We start from the raw sequence: 17,295 nt of genomic DNA, 5'->3' as shown, positions 1-17,295 counted from the left end.
TTTTTTCCATTTTGTTTCATACTTTTCATAGTCTGAAGTTCTATTAACTACAACTTCTATAGTTATATGAGTAACTAACCCCACAGCCCAGAAATCTTAGTATTTACTTACCTGGACAGACCTAAAGATCACATATAATACATCATAAAATCTGGTCATTTTTAATGATTATGACTCATATGTGCTAAAAGATGTATGTATAGTAAGAATGACATTCACTAGCTTTAAATGGTAATATTAATATCAATTACTGTATTGACAACATAAATCTTGTCCTTGAAAATAGTATTACTGGAAGTTTGGAACATAATTTATTTCTGGATTCTCAGTTCTGTTCCATATACCTATTATTACACCAATAACACATCTTCTTGAATATTCTGACTTTATAGTACATTTTGAAATACTGTATGGAGTAGCGTAAGTCCTCCAGCTTTGTTCGTCTTTTTCAAAACAGTTTTAGCTATCATAGGTCCATTACATTTCCCTATAAATTTGAGAGTCAGCTTGTCAATTTCTGAAAAAAAAAAATCTAGCTGGGATTTTCATATAGGGATTGCACTGAATTTATGGATCAATTTGGGAGAACTGCCATCTTGACAATATTTAGTCTCCTAGTGTATGAACTGGAATGCTCTCCATTTATGAAGGTCTTTAATTTCTTTCAGTCATATTTTATAGTTTTCAGTGCACAAGTCTTAAACTTCTATTAGCTGTATCTCTAAGACTTTTCATTTTTTATACTATTGGGAATAGTATCAATTTAATTTTAAAACTATTTGCTGCTTATAAGAGAAACTGAAAGTTTTTAATATATTAATGCTGTACTCTGCAACCTCATTGAACTCTTTTATAAATTCTAACAGTTTTTTTTGTGGATTTCATGGATTTTTATAGATTTCCTACTTACAGGATCAAGTAATCTGCAAATAAATTCTCCATTTTTGATGCTTTTATTTTTGCCTTACTGCATCGCCTAGAACTTACTGAATAACTGTTGAATAGAATATTCAATAATATTGATATTCAATATTCAATAATATTGATATTCAATATTCAATACCGAACAGAAGTGGCAAGAGCAAACATCTTTGCCTTGTTTCTGTGTTAGTGGGAAAGCATCTCATCTTTCACTCTTCTCTATGATGTTATTAGCTGCAGGTTTTTTGTAGGTGCTTTTTATCAGGGGAGGAGGTTCTCTTTCATGCCTAGTTTGTTGACAGTCCTTATCATGGCTGGGTCCTGGGTTTTGTCAAATGCGTTTTCTACATGCTGTTGTTGTCCGGTCACCCAGTCGTGTCTGACTCTTTGTGATCCCATGGACTGCAGCACGCCAGGCTTCCTTGTCCTTAACTATCTCCTGGAATTTGCTCAAACTCATGTTCATTGAGTCGATGATGCCATCCAACCATCTCATCCCCTGTTGCCCCCTTCTCCTCTTGCCCTCAATCTTTCCCAGCATCAGAGTCTTTTCCAATGAGTTGGCTTTTTGCATCAAGTGGCCAAAGTTTTTTGTCTACATTTATTAAAATGAAAATGCTTTTATTTTTCATTCTATTAATGTAGTATATTACATCAATTAATTTCAACTTTACTATAATTGGGACACATTTTATGAACTGCTTTTACTCTTGAGTATAGGTCACACTTTCTTCTTTCTTTGCATATCCCACAATATTTTGTTGAAAATGAACATCAGAGATGGATTTATTGTAGCAATTCTGGATTGTTATATTTTCCCCCTGAAGGTTTTTTGTTTGTTTGTTTCTATTTATTTCTTGTTTAATAATTTGCCTGGATTAATTCTGTGAAATCTACCACCTCTGTAGGGTGAAGTCAATGATGTCTCCTTTCTGTTTTGTTTTCTTTTTTAATTCTTGGTTTTATTTTTAATCTTGACTTCCTAGTTGTCACCCCTGTGTCTGCACAGCTTAATGACTGGCCAGTGATTTGACCGATCCTGTGATCAAACAGCCCAACCCAGTAAGACTTCCATTCTCAGCTGATGGATCTGTCTGTGGATAGAGGCAGAGTACCCTCAAAGGACTAGAGTACCCTTAAAGTCCAGGCCATCTTCAAGAGGATCTCAGCTATGGCTCTCCACCTGCCCGTCCTTTCCTCTATGCATGTGTTCAGCCTCAGGATTGGCCAGGAGTGCAGAGGCAGCTTGGCTCTTGGTTGTCTGCTGCATATGTGGGCAGCCTCATCTAGAAATATGCCTATCCCAGCCATGACTGCAACCTCAAGAAAACAGAGTCACTGGCCCTCCCCAGTCGCCAGCCCAAAATCATTATGCCCACCACTGGTCATGAGTGTTGCCCACCATTCCAAATCAAGTGAGTTCTCTTTGACCACAGCAGGATCCTGCCAGTCCTTATGGATGATGGTCTTCCCACCCTCAGAACCTCCATGACAACTGGGCCAAGGAATGGGTGTAGAGCCCCAGGCAAGCATTCCACAAACGCCCACTATTCTTAATAGAAGTTCAGCAGTTGTTCTAGTATAAACATTTCTCAGATTGTTTTATGCATTTATTCAATTTCTAGTGCACTGGAAATGAAATGATTGTTTTTGTTCATTCTGTCCAATTTTATGTTTGCTTTTTTAAAGACAGGGTTTGCTGACCTCCTTACTTGGCCATAGCCAGAAGTCCTGCCCCAGGATTTATTTTTGAATGTTGTGGATACTACACAAAACTTGGTACTCCATATTATTTATAACCCATCCATTGTGATTTTTACAGTGTCAAATGTTACATAGTTCTTCATAGGTCTGATAAAACATTTATCTTTTCACGTGAATAAGGTCTAACTGGAAATTGTGGGATAAAAACACCCACCCTTGATAAATTAAAGATTTAAGTCAAACCATTTCAGGTTCCAATTCTGGATATATAGTAGAAACTCAGTAAATGACCCCTTGGTTCATAGATGTGGATTACCACGTATATTTTGAGGAGAAATGTGCTTATTTCCCCCTATTTTTACAATATTTCTGCCTACAGTGTTTCATCAAGCATTTATAACAAATGCCATATGAAGGATATAATTAAGGATTACTTTAAAAATACCTTCCCTAAAAACATCCAAGAATAGCTACATTTTACTTTTTCACATGATCTTCCTGTTGAAAGTCATAGTGGGTTTTTCCATTTAATCTCAAGGAAGCATCTGATTGAGATGTGGTTAAAACAGCAATGTCGTTTGATTAATATATTGAAACTGTTGGGGTCATCTTCATTTACCTCAGTAAAGACTGTTCATCACTTTCAGCGGTGCTTTACTGTTCTATGTCTGAAATTATGAGACAGAGCCTGAAAAGCAGGAGGAGATTCAGAACCTCTAGCTCCTATCTCTGAAATAAAACAACACAGCGCTTCCTATAGCATGTGTCAACCTGGGAACACAGAGTGTTTTGCCAACATCAACTAAAACTCCCCACAGCTAGTGAAGTTCAAATCAATACCAGCCCCTTAAAAGAACATAAATGTATCTGCCTAAGATCGTGTAACAAATTGGTACAACAGCCAGAAAAGTAGGCCTGAATGCTTGTCCTTTAATCACCACAACCTGGTCTCCCTCTATTCACATCAAAACCAAACTAAAGGGCCAGCTATCCAAATCTTTATCCCAGCTCCCCTTCTGCTTGAGAGTTTTCCTAAAAATGAAGGATGCGGCCATCAGTCCCTTCAAATGAACTGCAAGTATGATCTCAAAGGCATGTTAGTCGCTCGGTCGTGTCTGACTCTTTGCAACCCCATGGACTGTAGCCCACCAGGCTCCTCTGTCCTTGGAATTTTCCAGGCAAGTACACTGGAGTGAGTAGCCATTCCCTTCTCCAGGGGATCTGCCCGACCCAGGGTTCAAACCCTGGTCTCCCACATTGCAGGCAGGTTCTTTATCATCTGAGCCACCAGGGAAGTATGATCACAAAACCGGATCTCAAATAAACTAACAAAGCACAGATTGACTTTGCTGTTTCAGTCCAGAATGGAATAGATGTCTGCAACATTTGCAACATCCTTCTCAAATTTTCCCCATGAGCAGTTGCAGTTTTAGCCACCATCAGTTCTTACCATGTTAAAACACATTTTCAGAGCTTCTCTATAATGAAACCCCTTCGAAGGTTCCAAATTGCTTTCTCATGGGGGATGTTACCCTATATATCCTGATAACTGTTCTAATACTCATTTAAGAAAGGTAGGGAGCAGGTATTATAATACCAGTGAAAGGAAAGCCAAGTGCTTAAAGAATGCCCCCAAGAGGTCTCAGAGCTCATAAACAGCAAAATGACAAGCCAAAGTCACTGAAGCTGGTACAGAGCTGTGTCTAAAAGAGTAAGCTGACCCCATCCTGAGTCCTCATAGGAAATGAGTCAAAATTACAGGCGAATACAAGAGCTAGATGAATACTCTCACCTGTTTGCACATCCATTCATATGAACACCTTCATTCATGCATCAAAGGTATTATTTTGTGTATTAATTAACCTTACAATCTTTCCCAGCTTAACCAGATGATTGTACAAAAAACAGAATGAGCCTTTCCCCATATACTCAAACTTATTTGGATAATGAAATCTATATTTCCCTCATTATTTATTCACAGCCTTGGCTTAGCAGATACTATCCATCTACACTGGGAGACATCTTCCTTTTCAAAATACCCCCAACAAAACCAGATTCACACCTGGACTACCATGCCTTTTTCACAGCAACATAGAAAGATGAAAACCAAACCATTCATATGAACACTATTGCTTTTTCTCTACTTGAAATCTGTCCTGTTGAACTTCTGATTACATTTAGAATAAATATAAAAATCTGAAAAGATATTCAAGTTGAGGTCTGAAGTGGGAAAACTTACACAGAAGTAGAAGCAGAAAACACAAATCATGATTTTTAATGTCACAGTGGGAAAGAGTAAGATTAGTCAACTTTCTATCAAATTCATTTTCATGATACATTCATAAATATTCAGAAGACAATAATGACTTTAAATTCCATCAGACTAGAGGTTCTAAGTACTAGACTTAAAATCAGAATACCTAGGACTTACTGTTACTATCACTAATTACTTAGAGATTTCCCAGGTGGCTCAGGGGTAAAGAATCCACCTGCCAAACAGGAGATGCGATTTCAATCCCTGGGTCGGGAAGATCCCCTGGAAAAGGAAATGGCAACCTGTTCCAGTATTCTTGCCTGAGAAATCCCAGGGTAAGAGGAGCCTGGCGGACTACAGTCCATAGCGTTGCAAAGAGTCCGAATGACTTTGCAACTAAACAAGAACAAGCCACAGACCCCTAACACTGTGTCATTACATGGCTTGCCTGTAAGGAGCTTACATTCTGGAATAGAATCAGAATGTTCACACAACACAGAAAAAAAAATTACGTGAACACAGTCACCCCCATTTCTTGATTTGTTTACTAGATATACCCAAACCATCTTGGCAGAAAAGAAACTTGTGTGTATGAGAATTCTTTCCCAATTACATAGCATCCCTTGTCCTTGTCCTTCAACAGCAGCACTGGTCCCTCGAGTGAGAGCTGGCAGAGCCAGGTGGGGATGTGCCCACAGAGGCAGCAAGAGAGCAGTGCGGGGACAAGGCACTCAGCTCCAACCTGGGACTAAAGATCTGGGCTCCAGGAGCCTGAGCTTTTAATAACACAGTGTGACTGGGTTGATGCTTCAGTTGACCAATTCTTTCTCAAAATCCCTCTCTGTAAATGTACTGGGTTGGCCAAACAGTTTGTTTGGATTTTTCTGTAATATGTTAGGGAAAAGCCCAAACGAATTTTTGGCCAACCCAGTATAAGAGGATTTAGAATTCTAGAGCAGGAGGGACCTTTGCAGGGGAGTCCACAGGGAGTTAACACACTTTCCTGAACTGCTGCCAGCCAGGACTTGATCTCCAGCCCCTGAGCCTGTCCTGTGTTGACCCTGGGTGCTAGGCTGGGACCCATTTGGAAATGATACTAGCACTGCTTTTGGGGTTACCTAAGAGAAAATTTCAGGAGGAGATCTTGGACAGAATTCCAAACATACTGAGAGGGAAACACTGAGTGTAAGAAAAATACAAGACACACCTTGGGTATAAAGAGAAAAGATGCTAACTGGTGTTGAGCAGTAGAGAACAGGTCAGGGGGCAGTGCAGGGAACAGAGGCAGAAACAAGAGCTCTGAGATGGCTAGAGTCAAGGGCCCGATGCCTGTAAGGACAACATGGTTAATTTCAGACAGCTCAGGAAGGTAGTGAGAAACACAGCGTCTGATCTCACTGGCTTTGGAATAGAGGGTTACCACCAGGAAATGCTCTTTCTTTGTCTAGGGATAATGACATTTTGCCAGTGACATCCTTCAAAGAGGACCAAAACATAAGCCTGTGCCCCTGAAAGTCTTGAAAGCGCACCAGATTCAAGCCCTGGTGTGGTCACGTTTGGGCTCTGTGTCCTAGGAACCGACCTGCAGCATCCTCTAAGCTCAGTTTCTGTGTCTCTAACCATCAGGATCTGAATCTTTGAATTAAGTCTGTCCCAGGTATAAGATTTCTATACGCGAGTGCTTGAAGTTCCTGCAAGGCAAGTTTTTTTGTCAATTACAAATGGCTTTAAGAGCCTTGTCAACTCCGTCTTTCTCCCATCCCTGTTCTCAGCACAAGCAAGAGCATCACTTAAAAAGCATTGTTAGCTACAGGTAACAGGCAGAGGGGAAGAGAGAGACTGTAAATGAGCTCTTTAGAGTCAAGCCCCACCAAGCCATTATTAATGCCTTACGCTAGCCAGAATGGGGAGGCATGTGTTTCCTTCAGAAGCCATTCTAAACATGTACACGGCCATTGAAATTCACAAGCCATTTGTTGTCACATTTCGTTCGTTATTAACAATGGCCCAGAAGCCAGGGCATACTGACAGGTCTCTCCATACCCCCAGAATATTGGGTGAGCAGCAATGCCCTTTCGTTATTATTGCTACGCTACTTAAGGACAAGCCCCACCCTCTCATTCAGCTTCCTCCCTCCTCCTCCCGCCCCCTGTATTTTTAACTAGAAACTGTTACATCAAGAACACCTAACTTCCAACTCCACACAGGCACACTGTCCATTTTAAAGGCATCATATCTTAACGTCTTCACTTCTTGGAAGCTCATTAGAAGCTGGATCTGTAGAGCACCTACTTCACTAAAATCTTCTCCAATCACTTGAGGCATAAAACCAGTAAAGAGAGGACAGGGCGGGTGGGAGGCTGAGAAGTGGGAAAAGAAAGAAAATGGGATGAACAGAGGCTGAGGGAGGCTGGCTATGGAGTGGAGTGTGTGACACCGCAGACAAAGAACCCCAGGCGCCGGAAGGGAGACAATGACGGCTCAGAGCAAACGCAGAGTGGGCTGGGGCTGCCAGGGAAGGGGCTCCCCAGCTCTGAAATCCAAGCTAGCTTGGTGCCAGCTGACCCGCTCCTAGCAGCTGCTCCATGGCAGACAGCCTCATACAGTCATTTCCTGGCTGAGAGGATTTCTACTGTTTTAATTACGTCTGCTTTTTTTTTTTTTAAGATAAGAAATAACACCTCTTCATCCCCACATTCCCCAGACACAGCTGTATTTTCAACTATCCAAAGAACAAACAACAATTTGGGTTTCTGGAAGGGTTGAGAATTGCTCGTGAAATAAATAATTAAGGGGGGAGAAAAAGAAGTTCAACAAAGTAGTTCAAATCTGTGCTGGTTTGAAAAACACAGCTAGAAAATTTGGGGTCCTAAGTGGAATGGGGTTTGGGAGACCAGGGCTGTTAATGCCAGGAAATGAACCTGATGCTATCAGCACCCTTTGTCCTGTTCAGCTGTAGACAATGCAGAGGAGTCAAATTTCAACTCTCCTCTTTTCGCAGAAAGATCTAGAACAGGTTAATTCATTCCAGAGCCCTAGTCATCCTTGACAGAAAAAGAATTGGGGATTCACAAGTAAGATGTGTAAAATCTTCCTTAACCTAGAAAACATTAGGAAAAAAGAAGTCAATGCAGAACTGAGATCTAAAACTAAAACCTGGAGAAGAGGAAATCCAACAACTGCAGCTCCTATAGTCTGGGATGTTGAAAAGATGATCACTGCACAGCTCGATCTTTTGAAAACCACTATCTGTTTACAAACAAAGCACTTACTAAATAATACCCCAGGTAGTACATGACGACAGGAATAGGGTTTGCTCTTTTAAATAACAACAGATTCGGAAAAAATATTTCAATACCATCAAACAACAAATTAAAAGGAAACATCTCTTCTAACTGGAAGAATGCAGATCTAGCTGGGAAAATTGACTTCCACCCACCCTCCACTCTCCTGAAAGGAGATTAGAAGGAGAAAACAGAAAAACATACTTCCTGGAGACGAATTTTGCTAATGAGCGCTATAAGCATTCATAGGAAGACAGGTTCGTATTTCACAGATCTTGGAAAAAAATGTTTTAATATGCACATGTGAGTCAAACACTTCCGTAAAATGCATTTAATGTTTAATTGTTTCTGTACACTGCCAGAGGGAGTTAGTCTTGTCACTCACCTGATGAAGCCTGATCTCTCTAAAATCATCTCACCCTAAGGTGCTAAAGATGCTACTTCTGTGGCATAATTCAACCTCAAGACATCTTGCGGGAAACACAGGTTAGTCTCAAAGCACCAGGTGGGCAAACAGTCCTTATTTAATCGCCTGACCTTGAATTTCAGGGGGTGTATACTCATCTGTTGCTTAGAGGCTGCCACTTGAGATCATGTGCTAGGTAAGGGTTTTCCAAATTTAAGTGGGCTTTATAAAATAAGCTGACTCTTCTTTGTCAGAACAAATGAGGCATCAAAAAAACCAAAGATTCTCCTCTCTCGTCCTTAATTCTGATAAGGGAGAAAGAGAATGGAAGGAGAGAGAGACCTTTAGCCCTCCCCTCCTCAACTGGTTTTAGAGTGAACGAGTTAGGAAACATTCAAAACCCCTGATCAAAATGGAGAAAAAGGTGGCTGCCATGTTTTCTCATTCAGCCGAAGTCGTTCCGTTGACCTCTCACGAGCAAACAATTTCTGGGCCAACTTTGCATCCAACCACAGTTGGCGATGGATTGAAATTGATATTCCACATTCTTCTATCAAATTAAAACAATAAAACAGGTAGTTGCACTAATAGCAAATATTGAATATATCTTCCCCCTATGTCAGACACTGTTCTAAGTACTTGCATGTATTACTAACGCAGCTCAGTCAGTAAAGAATCTGCCTGCAGTGCAGGAGACCCGGGTTCGATCCCTGGGTTGGGAAGATCCCCTGGAGAAGGAAATGGCAACCCACTCCAATATTCTTGCCTGGAAAACCTCATGGACAGAGGAGCCTGGTGGGCTGCAGTCCATGGGGCCGCAAAGAGTCGGGCACAACTGAGCAACTAACACACTAACACTGAAGCCTCCCAACAACCCCCCGAGGTAGGTACCGTATACACACGAACATAAACTTGGTTACACATGAGAAATAAAAGCTTCACAATGGTGGTATAATGAGATAGAGGTGGGTAATAATTTTCTAAAGGAATCTCTGAATTCCACATATCCTGTAACATAGGGGGTTGCCCTGTATACTGCTGGGGCCAAATGTCACACAAAGAAAACACAAAGGAATCTTGCAGCTACATTTAGTTTAAATAGCCTAGCTCAGAAGCTTCCACTGAAGAGAAAACTAATCTCTACTAGAAAAGTAAGATTTTAAAAAGATTAGAAAAAAAAGAGATGTAATGAAGGGTGAAAAGACTTCACAGAAGCTACAAATCTGCCATCAACTTGAGGAAAATTGTCTACACTCACTTAAAGGGCCAAAGAAAATCTCCAAAGAAAACTGGATGAGTCTTCTTAGAAATCATAATCAGCTTCCACTTCCTCAGATGCGTCCTAATGCCAATTCCTAGTAGCTAAAATAATAATAAAGATACAGAAAAGGAAGCAAAAAAGAGGATAGAAAATGTTTATGAATTCTATTACATTGGGGGGCAGGGCAAGGAAGCCTGGGCGATCTAGAAAGAAAGAAGAAAAATAAACAACAATCGAAAAGGTGTTCCTGTATCAATTACTATTGCCTTCTCAACCATTTTCAATCCATTTAAAATCTCTGGAACAAAAGATTGTGTATAGGTTGTATTCCACAGTCACTGGCCCAGAAAAGCCTTGGAAGACCAGGCTGATCACTCTCTTCCATCAACAGCTAACTGAGAAAGTTGGGGGAAAACACTACTCTTACCAGACTCCAATTCTTGACCCTCTGCCTTTCCCATCCCACCCTAGAGAAGCCACTGGCTTCCAGCCACCAACCAACACTGCTTCTCTGCTCTTTGACCATCTCCACAAAGCCTGCCTCTTCAGGGACATGGCCCTTTTGGCCACATTAATTCAAAAACTTATAGTCATTCATTTGGCCTTACTGTCAAAGAGAATTTTTCTTCAGTAAGAAATGGCATTGTTGGGTGTTGTTAAGTCAATCTGGACTGCTGAGAAAAGAGATTCCAATGTCTAGGATTAATATTTGTGATATTTACTCTAGAGTTAGATTTTTTTTTTAATGTTTTCACATGGTGTTTACAGGTTCCTGACCTTTTAAAATCATATCACATGGTGAGGACTAAACATTTTCTGACCAAATATTTTCTCAAATAAAGGAGGTTTATTAGAAATAGTTTACCACCTATTATTCCCTTATGGCCATGGAGCCTAAAGAAACTCCAAAGAGAAACTTTGGGCAGACAAGAGATGACAAGGCAAATGACAAATCTTATTCTTTTTTTTCTCACAAGTTAAAAGCCTGCCTTTATATTGATTTTCAGATACTGAATATACGTAGTTCATCTTCCAGATAATCTCAATGTGTCTTACTCTAATAAGCAAATAAAATTTATGAGAATGGAAAAAAGAGATGGATCCATATCTGTAAACAACCTTTACACACACACACACACACACACACACACACACACATACACACACACACACATTCATTAACCTGATTCACAACTGATCCGGCTACAGAACACATTTTCTTGTCGGCCCCAAACTGTGCCCCCTCTTCACAGGGATATAGACCCACTGTATGCTTCCCCATGCCACAAGCTCTTTACTAGTGGATTTGACAGAAAGGGGACATGGAAACTGCTCCTAAATTATAATTTGTATATTTATTTGGCTTAAGCTGGAGTTCTCTGAATATCTAAAACATTCAGTTTTCCTTAAAACTGTAATGCCTTCCAAACCTTGACTTGATGGTAGTTACCCCTCTGGATTTGAGTTCTTAGTATAACATCATGACCGATACCCAAAACAGTCTGTGTAACACCACCATACATCTGTAGGCATCTATCTGCTTAAGTCCAACAACAGCTAATACTGGGCTAGAACATGAACCCCTGCCTGTTGTTAACATGTGATGAGCTTCTCAGTCCCTAGAATTTGGGTTTACCAACTGGGAATTGCCAGAAGGCACAGTGTGGGGTCAAAGTCAGGAATCAACAAGCCCACAGTTGCCAGACTTCATCCTGCTGCTTGAGCTGTCTCACTTTTTCAGAGTAAGATTCCCGCAGCCGTCTCATCACACATGTTGCCAGTCCTGACCCACGTCCCCAGTCCATGCCACAGTTCAGCTTAGATAACCTGTGTGTGTGTGTTAGTCGCTCAGTGGTGTCCAACTCTTTGTGATCCCATAAACTGTAACCCGCCAGACTCCTCTGTCCATGGAATTCTCCAGGCAAGCATACTGGAGTGGGTTGATGTTCTCTTCTCCAGAGCATCTTCCCCAGCCCCCCACCAGGGATTGAACCTGGTTCTCCTGCATTGCAGGAGAATTCTTTACCGTCTGAGCTACCAGTGAAGCCAAAATATCCCCCAGCAAATTCCTAGGTCTCTTATTCTGGTTAGCCAGACATCTTTTCCCTCAGGTGTCCTGTCCTCAATCAACTATGCTGATCAACGTTTAATAGTCTTTACGTGAGTGAATTCTTACTCAGCAGTAATGTATTACATGTGCTCTGCATGTGTGTGCACGCTCACTCACTCAGTCGTGTCTGACTCTTTGGGACCCCATGGACTGTAGCCCACCAGGCTCCTTGCATGGGGTTTCCCAGGCAAGATTACTGCAGTAGACTGCCATTTCCTCCTCCAACATGTATGATTATAATATATCTGAAATATCACTTCACTAAGAAGTTCTTAAATCAAAGAAACTAATCTCAGTAATCCAGGCACAAGAGTTGGTTGTTTATTTCACTCAACAAAAATGTCCTGAGTAACAAAGGAAGGTCTAAAATCCAGGAATTTTATCATTTGAAGCTAAACTCATTTGAGACAGAATGTACGTCTCTTTGCGACCCCATGGACTATAAAGTCCATGGAATTCTCCAGGCCAGAATTCTAGAGTGGATAGCCTTTCCCTTCTACAGGGGATCTTCCTAACCCAGGGACTGAGCCCAGGTCTCCCACGTTGCAGGCAGATTCTTTACCAGCTGAGCCAGGAGGGAAGCCCTATTAGCATAATACTATTATTTAAACATCCTAAGGCTGGGCTTACCATTTGTTGAGCAGATGGCTGGATGCTATAGAAAATGAATGAACTTCTGGCTATTCAGAGAAATTGATTTCAACTAAGATGGTGTGGAAATAGGCACTGCTTTCATCGGCTTTCTCCACATTCTAAAACTGTTTTCCAGCGAAAAAGGTAGCTTTACCCTTCCATGCATGAAAATGGCACAGAATATACTAACTAAAGTGAAGGAGCATCAGAAAAACTTCATCATTTATTCTCCACCATGCCCCACTTTAAAAAAAAAAAAAAGCATTCATGTTAGCTACAAATACTAGGACCCTGTTTAGAAGTTAGTTCTAGACCTTTCTTAAAAAGGCTCATTTCACTTGATTCCAAACTGCATGTATGGCATTCAGCATCAGGAACAAATTTAAATCAGATGTTTTGACTGGGGTGATTGGAAATTTGTACCACTGATAAGTACACCTATATATATACACACACACATCTATGTTTGTGCCATATGGCAGAAGTGTTTTCTAAATGTTACCATTCATTCAAACTGAATATGTAAATATATACTTATTTGCTAGTAAAGTCATATTTGCTTTTTAATTCATTCTCTTTGTAGGGGGAAGATAAGTCTGCACCATTCAAAAATTAGAATTAGGAATTTTTCATTCAAAGAATGCTATTTGTTTTCAAGCCCATAACTAACGAACTAAATCAATAAAACATAACTATTGCCAAGGGTAGTAAGTCCTTAAGGTATCTCCTTGAATGCATTTTGTTGAGTATATTCACATATCCACAGTAGTTTCATAAGATCCACTCATGTTAGAAAAAATCCTTTAGGATCAATCAAAAGAAAGTAAATGTCAAAATATTTTGAACAGGGCCTATGTGCGTGCTAAGTCGCTTCAGTTCTCTCTGTTTGAGACTCTATGGAACATAGCCAACTAGGCTCCTCTGTCCACAGGATTCTCAGGCGAGAATACTGGCGTGGGCTGCCATTTCCTTCTCCAGAGGATCTTGCCATCCCAGGGATAGAACCCTCATCTCTTACGTCTCCTGCATTGGCAGGCAGGTTCTTTACCACTAGAACCACACAATAAAAAACATGAAGCTATTTCTAATTCGAAATAAGGAAAACTAATGAATGAGATGGCTGGATGGCATCACTGACTCGATGGACGTAAGTCTGCGTGAACTCCGGGAGTTGGTGATGGACAGGGAGGCCTGGCGTGCTGCGATTCACAGGGTCGCAAAGAGTCGGACACGACTGAGCGACTGAACTGAACTGAACTGAACGAAGTAATGATCCAATTAAAACAACAACAATATATGAGGCATATAGGCCCTAAATATTATACTTTCATGATTTTGAGACATAGAGAAAGGCCATTCATTTAGTTACACTCCAAAGAGGGGTGGGTTTTTTTCCCTTTTGGGGTCATGTACACTAAGAGTGCTAATGATTTTTCTTAGTGTTTAATGTTTGGCTATATACTTCTAACTTCTCTGTCCATCTGTAGGTTGGCAAGTTTCTATATGTGGAGAAGAGATGCTTTTATTAGCTCTTAATCATTTTCCCAAAGTGCTATAAACAATTCATTCTCTTATTCAACCCATCTTAAACATTCTACCTCTGAAAAATAAGGGAAGTGAAGTTGCTCCGTCGTGACTCTTTGCGACCCCATGGACTGTAGCTTACCAGGCTTCTCTTTCCATGGAATTTTCCAGGCAAGAGTACTGGAGTGGGCTGCCATTTCCTTCTCCAGGGGATCTTCCCCACCCAGGAATCGAACCTGGGTCTCCCGCATTGCAGGCAGACGCTTTACCATCTGAGCTACCAGGGAAGCCATAAGGGAAAAATAAGGGGAAAGGGAGGAAAACCTTTTTCATGGAGAATCACAAGGAAAATTTCTACTTGTCTGAATTATAAAAATTTCTGAATTAGTAATTCTAAATTAATTTTTACATATATTAGAGAAGTAACGTAAACCTCAAAAAAGGTCTATAGAGGTTTCACTTACTTATTATGTAATACCTCTTCCATCAGACAAATTTTCTCGTGAGAAAGGAACCTTAAAATGGAAAGTTTTGAGAAATAGAATTTTTGCAAGTTTGGCAACCAAAAAACTTTTACTTTGGAACTAATTCAATGAGGAAAAGGAGATAAAAGGGGTGCTGTTTAGATTCAAAGACGAGTTTTGCTTCTCAAATCTAAGCTTCAGCTCCGCTGATGTATGACAGTCTATCAGCTTGTATTTGCCAGAGGACATAAATTGTGAGTGTTATAGGCTGTGGTGACTGACATACCTGGAAGGTCGATGTGACTTAAGCTCTCTACTGTCCCCGCTCACTCCCTCCCCCAGCCTCCTATCATCAGCCATCCAGCCCATCCGCTCTTTTTTCATCCTGCCCCAGCTCTCAGTTTCCTTCCAGATGCTGTCCTGCCATCCAAAGGCAGCATTTATGACCTCAGACCTACATTTCTGAAATTATCCTCAAGGGAGCTTTCCACTTTCAGTCACCGACACCCTTCACCACCAAGAAAAAATGTTCCCATACTCCATGTGGGCACTTGTTTAGCAGTCTTCCAAGAGACCTCTTGGATTAACAATTACAATCCCTACCTTTTAAGCCAGTGAGTCAAGTTTCCTCAGAATCTGGCTCTAGTCTACCTTTCCAGCTCTGGGTTCTATTTCCATCCTTCATCTTCCTTCTCCAGTGATGTGGACACCTAATGAGATCCCATAGGGGGCACTGAAACATTACTAATAAATCAGAAATACAGAGCCAGTTAACTCAGGTTTCTACCCTCAAATTCCTTACTCACTAGTGAAATGTAAACCAGACCAACTAACATCCAAGGAAACAATGTCCCGTGCAAAGAAACCACGTGACTGTATCCTCCAAGATTACCTTTGTCTGTGGTGCGGACAACCAACTGTATCCAGTTGTGAGTGATTAAAGAAGACTGTAAAATGCAATGCAAGTCCAAATAAGTTACAATATCACGTTGCATTCAGAGCATGTAATAGACATCTTCTTTTGGACATAAAGAAACAGGGAGAAAGGTATGCATGTGCGCTAGGTCACTTCAGTTGTGTCTAACTTTTTATGACCCTATGGACTGTAGCCCACCAAGCTCCTCTGTCCATGGGGTTCTCCAGGCAAGAATACTGGAGTGGCTTGCCATGGCTTCCTCCAGGGGATCTCCCCCAGCCAGGGATCAAACTCATGTCTCCTGCCTTGCAGGTGGAGTCTTTACTGCTGAGCCACAGAAGACCTGGAGAAAGGTATACGAATCTTATGAATAGAAAATCATTTCCCCCTTACTGTCCCACTAGGAAATGTTCAACAATATTCAGGAGCCAGATGATTAGCTTGCCAGGGACACCCGCATAGTTCAGTTTATCTTCACCCTTTCACCTGGGCTACCTCCAACAGCACAGACACACCTTTCCATTCTTCCTCTTTCCTGGGCTCAGGTCATCTCTTTATCTGGAGTACCTCCCTTACATTTTCTCTCAGCCACCTGCGATTCCAACTGTCCTTTAAGATTCTACCTTTTCTGTGGCATCTTCCTTAATCTCACTGACAGTGACAGTGAGACTCGCTCAGTCATTCCCGACTCTTTGAGGCCCCATGGACTGTAGCCCAGCAGGCTCCTCTGTCCATGGAATTCTCCAGGCCAGAATACAGGAGTGGGTAGCTGTTCGCTTTTCCAGGGGATCTTCCTAACCCAGGGATCGAACCCAGGTCTCCTGTACTGCAGGCGGATTCTTTACCATCTGAGCCACCAGAGAAGCCTCAGAAAACTGGAGTGGGTAGCCTATCCCTTCTCCAGGGGATCTTCCCAACCCAGGAATCGAACTGGGGTCTCCTGCATTGCAGGCAGATTCTTTACCAACTGAGTTACCAGGGAAGCCCCTTTAATCTAGCCATCAGCAATCTTTCTGTTGTCTGAGATTCTATATTATCTCTGACACAATGCTGAATTGTCTTCTGTGCCAATTTTCTTGAGAAAAAATTTATACCAACTTCATGCTAAGTCCTGTTCCAAGAGTCTTATATGCATTTTTTCTATTTATTTTTCAAAATAGCCTTGAATGGTATCTTTATTCTATTTTATACATGAGTAAACTGAGGTTTGTTGAACTTAGATAACTTTCTCACAGTCATATACCCAGGAATGGGCATGGTTTAAACTTAGATTACCTAATTCTGGAGGCTGAGCTCTTAGCACAGAACTTCAGTCTGACCTCCCCAGTTTCAGTTACTTGAGGGCAAGCATCATATTTTTGGTATCTCTGTACCTCTCCACAGTCCCCCAAAGAGACACCTTCTTGACCATCAAGCGTCGTCAATAAATGTATGTCAGCAAACAGTGTTGGGGCTCCTTGCCTCTTCTGAGAGGAATGATGTGTATACTCCACTACATCTTCAACTTTCCAGCATGTGAGGAGGCTTCCTTTGGTTGTATAGGCAGAGCCAATCTCTACAAGACCAGCACCGCAGAAGCTACACAACTTGGAACCACCTTTCCATCATCTTCTGCTAAATCAGCCTTTTAGTCACAGGTTTTTAATCTTTCCAGGTCAACCTCCTTCTCAGTTCTTTTAAAGAACTCACCATTCAACACTGTTCCGACTTCCCAACAGTAGAACAGTGAAGTAACGCCATATCCTCATCTGTTAAGCAGCTTGACGTAAGTATCCAACCAACCAGAGAGTGGAGTCCTCAAAATGACCAGACTTTGGA

The 17,295-nt window shown here is 41.2% G+C and overlaps 1 protein-coding gene and 1 non-coding gene across 2 annotated transcripts in view; both read right to left on the bottom strand.

Annotated features, from left to right (window-relative positions):
* Positions 1–17,295, bottom strand: part of MAML3 (mastermind like transcriptional coactivator 3) — a 451,078-nt gene that overhangs the window by 287,784 nt on the left and 145,999 nt on the right. The window lies entirely within an intron of this gene.
* On the bottom strand, positions 14,313–14,384 carry TRNAC-GCA. The gene has a single exon. It is a non-coding gene; the product is annotated as a tRNA-Cys (tRNA).

The sequence above is a fragment of the Oryx dammah genome, unplaced genomic scaffold, assembly GCF_014754425.2.
Source record: "Oryx dammah isolate SB20612 unplaced genomic scaffold, SCBI_Odam_1.1 HiC_scaffold_12, whole genome shotgun sequence".
NCBI classification, from domain to species: Eukaryota; Metazoa; Chordata; class Mammalia; order Artiodactyla; family Bovidae; genus Oryx; species Oryx dammah.
The sequence above is the reverse complement of the archived record's forward strand: the minus strand, read 5'-3'. Positions and strand labels throughout refer to the sequence as shown.